The sequence below is a fragment of the Girardinichthys multiradiatus genome, chromosome 18 (genome assembly GCF_021462225.1).
Source record: "Girardinichthys multiradiatus isolate DD_20200921_A chromosome 18, DD_fGirMul_XY1, whole genome shotgun sequence".
NCBI classification, from domain to species: Eukaryota; Metazoa; Chordata; class Actinopteri; order Cyprinodontiformes; family Goodeidae; genus Girardinichthys; species Girardinichthys multiradiatus.
The window spans coordinates 682,512-691,340 of record NC_061810.1 but is presented as its reverse complement, the minus strand read 5'-3'; the positions used below and the strand labels follow the sequence as shown (position 1 = coordinate 691,340).

Genomic DNA, 8,829 nt, shown 5'->3' with positions numbered 1-8,829 from the left:
GTTGTGAATTAACCAGAAGTTTACAAAACTATGAGATTATCATCTGGGTTTTCCCAACTTGTATAAAGCTTTAATAAGTTAGCTCATGTGAACTGTTTCTGTTCTCTCAAACCCCCAGTTGATCGTGGCAGACGGCCGCTCACACTGAGCCTGGTTCTGGTTCTGCTGGAGGTTTCTTCCTGTTAAAAGGGAGTTTTTCCTCTCCACTGCCGCTACATGCATGCTCAGTATGAGGGATTGCTGCAAAGTCAACTCCAGCGACTGTCCACTACATGCTCATCCAGGAGGAGTGAATGCTGCAAGTCACTGAATCGATACAATTTGTTGGATTTCCTTAAACTTTATCCAATTTGAATAAATAACTGAATCTGACCGCACTGTTCGATAGTTAGGATTAATTGGAATGTATGTACCTGACTTGAAATCTGTATGATTTGATGGAATTGACTTAGCCCATTTTAAAGTTACCCACGTTTCACAAAATGCAACAGGAAACAACACTCTCCAATTATTTTTACCTCCGCCCTCCTCCCTCCGTGTTGGTTGGAGTAAGGGGGAGTCAGGTTTAGCCTAAACCGGCTCAGTTATGGTTGAGGTGCAAACACACCCTCCATTTCTGCTACCTATATGACCCCTTCTCTTTTCCAATGGTTATAATCAGTCTGACAGAGAGGGGGACCCTCAATCCTTGTGGTATTTAGTATAACAATGGCCACCAGTGGGCCCTAGATGGACAAACATTATCAGTTTATTATTTTACTTAATACCCCTACCCATAGCCCATTCTAAAATGTCCAAACTCTAACACTTAATAGTTTAATCTAACTTCCCCAACAACCCTGCATCATTCCAAACCCTTTGTGAAGTGTCTTGAGATGATATGTGTTGTGAATTGACGCTATTTAAGTAAAACTGAATTGAATTGAACTTCTGAATTTAAAGAAAGTAATAAGACATTTCTAAAAAACAAACCTCAGTCCTGGGGGCAGAATTTAACTTTTTATTTCTTCTACTTTCTTTACTGCAAGTTCTAATAGTTAAACCTAAACATATGTGATATTCACAGAAATAGTAGAATCTTGGCTAAAAGCTGATATAAACCATTTCTACAAACACCAAAAATACTTAAAACCAAAGGCAGTTGAATCAAAAAATAAAGAAACTCCACAAAATGACATAACCGCAAAACTCTCAAAGCTCAGCTGTTCACCACTAGGCCTCTACACACACAACCAGCATGTCAGCTATAAACAGAGAGCTAGTTGGCTGTTAGTGTAAAATCACAAATGTCCTGTTAAGGTTAAAGTTGGACCCCTCATGTTATAAGGAGACATAACTACTAGGTGAACTGTCATACTGACTGATATGACATCAGAACTCAAAATGACCAAATAAACTCCTTTCTGTACTTTTCATATGCCAAAACCTTAAAGTTCTTAAAGTAACCTGACAAGTGTGGCTCTGTAACATCGACACATGCATGCACACAGAAAACCCTAGCTGGCTCCCCTGCTGGCTCGCAGAGCTGTGACTGTGGGAGGGAGGCCAAATTGTTTGTCTCTCCTTGTGTCAAGGCTCTGCAGCGGGGATGAAAACATGGGAAAAGCATATCCGTCTCTGGCTTCTCGCTGATGGCTCCATCAGGTAAAAGCAACAGGGAGCCTGACGGTAAATGAGCTTTAAGGTCTATGTCTGTGTATGAGGCAGTGTGAGTGTATGCATTACAGCTCGATGCTAAAAATCTGAATGGTTTTTATTAACACTGTACACACCCAGACACCAAGGTCAGTTGTTTTAATGAAGGCTCTCCTGTTTTATCCCCCCAGCTGTACATTAATAAAGTACAAGCTCTGAACCTTGAATGATGTGACATAGTTAATTTACATAAACTACATTACATAAGTAAAAGTAAAAGGCCCTCACTGAAAAGCACAATCCTTGCTTTAAAGTCATAATTTTAATGTATTGTAGAAACTCAGGGTACTCAGAAAGCCTACACAGGCACACAGAGAATATGGAAACCCCACTTAGAGGGAGATTTGAATAAATAATAAATCAGAACAGCAGGATGATAGCTGCACCTCTTAATCAGGAGGTTAGCCCATGTATTGGCCTTCACCTTAAAGCAGTTTAAGGTAAATTTATGTACCCTTAGATGTCAAATGTGATTTTGTACCTTTAAAATAAAACAATGCCCAGAGCAATTACTTCAAGGACCAATTCTCCCCCTCACAGGGTTCTGTTCCGAAGGCTGTAACTTTGCAAACTAATATGACAACCTCTTTTTTTCGGTGTGAAGTCAGAGTTTAGCAATTGTAAAATCTGTCCTGTAAATGAGCTGAAAATGTTATTATATTCTCATAATGACAAAAGCTGTTCAGCACTAGGTTAAGCACCCAGACTATTATCAGGTTTTGACATAAATAGGTCCACATGAAGACCAGGGCAAGAATGGAAATGATTCACTTTGCAAGGAGCTGGCATGTCTAGATTGGAACCAGAACTTATAAAGGGTGACATCACAAGTGGAGCATTAGTGTTACAGGCAGTGCCTAGAGTGTCAGTCAAAGCAGTGAGTGAAGGTCAAAAGACACACAGGGTGTTGTGTAGACACAGAGGCAGCACTACAAGCTTTTGGTGGATAAAATAGGGTCACATATTTGGCTTGAATTACGCTCAGTGGTCACATGTTACAATCACTCTCCATTATGGGCATGCTGATATCACAGTGGCCCAAGATAGGAACTAATGGGTAAATCTCAGTACCCACTTGTGATGTCGTGTATTTGTAGACATTTTATAATGAAAGTACACCCTCCATAAGGTCAAATTGTTCCATGTATAAACCTTTGCCAGGTTCTAAAATGACTTAAATCTGACCTCAGATATAAAGCATTACACAAAAAGTTCCAGACTGTCATAGATCATTAAATAAATATGAAGGCAAAATGAAAATGTTTGTGGAAAACAAAGTCCACTCGATCATTTAGTAGCTTGTAGAACCACATTTAGCAGCTGTACCTTGAAACAGTCACTGTCTGTCACTCTTCTTGGTATGGCATTGCTTCATTGCTTGCAAGACCCAGTGCCGAACCAGCTTTTGTTGCACTAAAGATTACCTCACATTTGCCCATGGAATACTACAGTAGTTTATGGTCACCACATTTATTACAAGGTGTCCAAGTTCGGCAAAACAAGCCCAAATCATCAGACCTCTACTACCGTGCTTATCAGTTGGTCTGGTGTTTGTACTGATATGCTATCCTCAAGAGAAAAAACTGTAAAATCTTTGGCTTTCATTGAGGTTGTGAGACTTGCTTCAGTCTAGTCCATTCCTAGTGCTAATACCCCTCTCAAATCCTATGGTAGCAGCAAGGGTGTGCTTCATTTTTCACTCACATTTATTCCATTTTACCATCATTTCTGCTTAATAAGAGGTAACTCTTGTATGTCTTTGCACACTTGTGGTGAGATTTAAATGATTTGTGAACCAAGTAAAGACCATTATTTATTACATCTGTCTGAAACCTAGACGTAAAAGAGGTGTACATTATTTTTACTCTTACTAGGTATGCATTTCACCAATGTGTTTGTACTAATATCTGGCTCTTACCATGTGCAAATGTTGATGGGATAGTTATGCAACTACATGGAGAGCACTTCTTCACTCCTGACTCTGCCTGCAGATAAGTTTAAAAGGCTATAAGGTCACAACCTTAGAGGGTAATGTTTTACAATGACACGGCCAGGGAGGTCTGATTGGTCTCCGCTGGAGCATGCTGCTGTTGACTTCACACCCAGCCATAGAGAAAAGGAGAGACACATAACCCAGTGCGAGAAAGGAAGGGGAAGAAGAAGAATGGCAATGCAGGTTTGTGTGTGGTGGGGTTCGTTGGCCACTGATATGGTGGGGTGGGGGGTGGGCTGTAAATAACTCTTCGTGGTTGATGGATGGACACCAGTAGTTTCAGAGAATGTTCTCTTTCACCTGCCTTTTAGGATATCCTGCTAAGAATCAATGAGGAGGAGCACCACTAACATTGTAAAAGTTCCTCTCAGTATCTCTACCCTGAGATTTTTCTTTCGCACCAAACCCAGAAGCCACAACATATTCAGAGTGCACAGAGAAAAGTCAGTCAGTCATTTTCTACCGCTCCTTCCATAGTGGGTCACGGGGGAGCTGGTGCCTATCTCCAGCAGTCTACTGGCGAGAGGCGGGGTTCACCCTGGACAGGTCGCCAGTCCATCGCAGGGCAACACAGAAACATAGGGGAAAACAACCATCCACACACTCATTCACACCTAAGGGCTACTTAGAGAGACCTATTTACCTAACAGTCATGTTTTTGGACTGTGAGAGGGAGTTAGAGTACCTGGAAAGAACCCACGCTTTCACGAGGAGAACATGCAAACTCCATGCAGAAAGACCCCCAACCACTGTGCAGCTCACACAAAAATGAATTTTAAGCAACACCACTGATACAAGATTTGTTCAAATTAAAATATTTATTTACACAAAAAATATAAAAACAATATTTCAGGAACTTCACAAGGATTCTAAATAAATTTATGTCTGAACCAAGTTTTGTTCAGTGAGTGAGATTAAATAATCTAATCAACCATTTGTTTCCGTAGCAGTTTTTAAAGTTATTTATTTCAAATTTATATTTAAAAAAAAACAAGTATTCTTTTGACACTGAATGATTTTGCGTCTGTACTGTATTTCATTTGTTTGTGTAATGTATTAGTTTAATATTAGTATAAAATTTGTATTATTCTCAGTTTTTTTTTTCATTTGTTTGTACATTTGAATATAAAAAATTAGCCACTAAGATTATTTAAATTATATTCAAGCATAACAGTTAGTACATGTAATGTTCTATGTTTGGTAACAACATGAACTCCTTTTCTAGAACTAAATCTCACCAAAACATTTTTTCAGAATCTGAATATGTTGGTTCAGTCAACAGTTTTTCTAATTTTTCGTGCACAGTATAGCTGATAGTTATGGGATGTATTACAAATAAATACAGACTTATTCAACAGATTAGGATATGTGTTCTGATGAAGCCCATTTGTCAGATCAAAAGTACCTTTTGAAAATAACCTTTAAGCAGGTACATTAAGCCCACTTTGCTATTGATAAAATGACTTTTTTATTGGTTTGATGTAATAAATAATAATAATAATTCTAAACTTAAACGTCATGTTTTATGAGCTGTAAACTGAAAATCATCATAATTAACAGAAATAAAGGCTTGAAAACATCAGTCTGAGTGATTAATCTATATAATGTACAGATAATGAACTTTTCAATCATAATCTACCTTATGACTGTATATCAGCTTAGTAAAGTCATAAGATTTGTGGCTGAGATAGTTTCTGTGATGAATCATTATTTCTAGTTTGTATCAACCACTAATGCTAAATACAAACCTGCTAGTAAATGGAGCTTCTACAGACTGGTTGCTGATGAAAGCACATGCTAGCTGTGGTTATCAGGAAAAAAAATAAAAACAATTTACATGCTACCTCATTCCTAACCCTAGGTTTAAAATGTTTACTGCTATTTTAGCAAAAATCATTTTATACCTGAAACCATCTTTTTTAACATGGAGGACAAACGAAGTGAGCCAAACTGTATCAGTATTTAGTTGGGAGTTGATGAATTTAATTGAATAAGCTAATTTTATTTCAAAAATGTTGATTAAATTCTACTGAATGTAAATTAAAGCAAATAGTTATACCAGTTTTATTAGTGTATAGATTTAATAAACATATTAGACTTTTTAAATTTGAATGTGCACAACTGCACAGTATAGTTTGCAAAAACATTTCCAATGCATTCATTAAATAAACTATAGATGCATTTTACACAATACATGTAATTCCTGCTATAAATGTATGTATGTTCATAGAAGTGGGTTGTAATTTCATGCCATGTGCTATGCTTCTTTCAGACAAATACAGTCATCATAAACATTTTGTTCTGGAGTTTAAAAAAATAAATAATCTAGTCTTTTCCAGGGTCCAAAATGATTTAAATATAACCTGAAAAACAGGTTGTTCTTAAAAAGGAGACAACCTTTTTAGATTACCTGTATAAATAAAATTGACATAAAAAAAACGTGCACACAACCACACAGAACAGACTTAAACACGTCATCATTTATCAAAGAAAGATTAAATCAAAATTATAAAGTCTGTAAGAAACTCAGTAAACAACCAATTAAGTACAGAAGACAAAACCCACCAGAGTTTAAAAAGAGTTCTGCTTACCATCACTAGAATACCAAGTGATAGACAATTATCTCTTCTGATTTGTCTACATCTAACCTAATGTGTTTTTTTAATGCTGTCTTCACATTTCTTTGTTAATCATAATTCAAAATGTTTAGGTTTAATGTCTCATTGATCAAGCTCCAGTGGACCTTTTTTCATTTCTACCCATTTGAGTTTTTTGTACTAAATACACATTTTATACAGTACTCTGTGTGTAAGTATTTGACATATATTAAACACAAAGCACACACTAAAAACCTTTCCCTGCATAAAGGAAAGTAGTGCGTGATAGGGAGTATATAGCCTTACCTTCAGCGATAACTCACCACATATTATAAATTGGCCCGCATTCCACAAATTAATCTCACACTTGGCAGTTCATCGATCTGCTGTTTCACTGTTGCTTATTTGCAATCATGGAGTTCATTAATGGAGAAAATTATCTGAGCAAGGGAGGAGGGAGGAGAGTGTTAAACAAGCTGCGGGGACAACAGAAAGGGAAAGGGGTAGTGGTTCCATTTTCATGGAATTTGCTGGAATGGAATGGGGCATAGGTGGGAGACTTAGCAACAGGCAACTCACAGCAACACACACTCTAATAAATCATGTAATCCCTGATACTGGAAGACAAACATAGGAGCAGATCCAATCAGGACTTGTCAAGATCCTTTTATCTGGGACCATCTCTGCTTGGTCACACACAGTACACAGTCCCGCGCTCCGCATATGACAAATAGTGAAGCTACTGATAGTCAGTGATGAATGAGAGATGGCTAGGGACAGGGTTGCAGGGCCACTACCACTGCTGTAAGGATGGTTCCCCTGGATCTCTGGATTTTAACATGCAAAGTTCAGAGGTATGTGTCATTAAAAGCCATTTTGCTCTTCCATGCTGTCATTTTCTAATGGTCACAAAGTTCTGTGTTGAAGCTATTGTTTGGACCGACAGATTCAACCCCGAAGGAATATATTTGTATTTATGTGTGAACATTTGAATTTTTAGTTTCACAAACAGAGGTCTGTGATTTTCCTTCCATTCACTCTTTCCTAACAGAAATGTTTCCTGTGACTCACACCCCTAGCTGAAGACAACACAGTCTTTTCATGCAATTTCCTTGATCAGCCTTTTCAGGTTTATTATGAACTGCTGTATCCAATGAAACTAAAATCTGTCAATGTATACCCAGGGCTAAACGACAGGAATTTATTTGTGAAATAAACAGTTTACACTGGGATGATGTGTTGTCCTCTGATGATTTGAGCAAATGTGTCATACTCTCATTCATAAAATGTGAGGAATACATTTAAAGTCAGATAAAATCTAAAAACAAAAATAATTTATTGTGGTTTAATATGAACTTGTGAAAAGTTAGGAAAACTAGAGATGGTGCATTAAGGAAAGCAATTAAAGCTTGACATGATGCTTTTTAAAAATCTATGGAAAAAAGTTATTCAAAAACTAAGGTTAGCACAATGTTGTTTTTACATTAACATTTTGAATGATGCAAAAGGCAACAATAAATTGATCTGGGAAAACATAAACAATCTTACTAAAAGGAACATAAAACCCTTAGGAAATCCCACTTTAAAAATACAGGGATAGTTAAAAGCAGTTGCCTCTCCTGGTTGAAACAAATGTGCTGCAAATACATGAAATCATCAGCAAACAATCCATTGCAACTGCATGACTTTCTTTGGTCCAGTCTAAAAAAATCTCCAGGGCCAACTGAAGGTGTGTATTATCTCACTTTTACCGATCCCTGTACCAGACCAGCAGTATGAATGCGCCCTCTGTTGCATTTGCCAACAACCCTTTGTTAGAGAACTTAATTGCATAATGTTGAAAAAACGATTTTTTGGCTTACTGATGTTACTGTAAGTCTCCTAATCTTATCAGTTGCATGGCTATTTTTATGGAACACTGATGTCTTTTGAAAGAATGATTATTTCTCATGTGTAATCCTAATCCTTTGGTACACCACACTATTTATACAGTTACTTGTAGCTGTGTGGTGACCTGAGTTGTACTAAATTTGTGTTTGCTGTTTTTAGACAAATTTAGCCTAGTTTAGCCTACATGTCTATGGATAATTTATATCTCCTCTAGCGGTATTTTTAACCACATAAAATGTATTTACAATGTTTACAATGTGGACTGTAATTCTCAGAGGTAAATATGGGTGAATCAAACCTGGACTAAATCTTTATTTAGTAGAATTTCACTATGCGTAAATGTATACATATATTGAGTGGTAATATTAAAAAAGTTCTTCAAGAAACCATTAACTAAATACTTTTTTATCAACATCAAAACATTTTTATACTGTCACTGAATACTGGTTCACTATGAGTATTTCTTTTTAATATATTCCTACCACACAAATGATTAATTGCACAAACATACACACAGAGGCAGCATCCAGCAAACTTTACAGATGTGTTTCCATCAATCAGAGAGTATGATGCGTCTTGAAATGTCCTCATCAAAAGTGAAAGCTGACCTCACCAGGCATCTACACCTGCATTAGTTTGGAGAATCAGTGGAGC

General features: G+C 37.0%; 1 long non-coding RNA gene across 1 annotated transcript; it reads left to right on the top strand.

The window, feature by feature from the left end:
• Positions 1-557: 557 nt before the first annotated feature.
• On the top strand, positions 558-8,561 carry LOC124883889. The gene is made up of 2 exons (XR_007042350.1): positions 558-7,139; positions 7,337-8,561. It is a non-coding gene; the product is annotated as an uncharacterized LOC124883889 (long non-coding RNA).
• Positions 8,562-8,829: the final 268 nt, after the last annotated feature.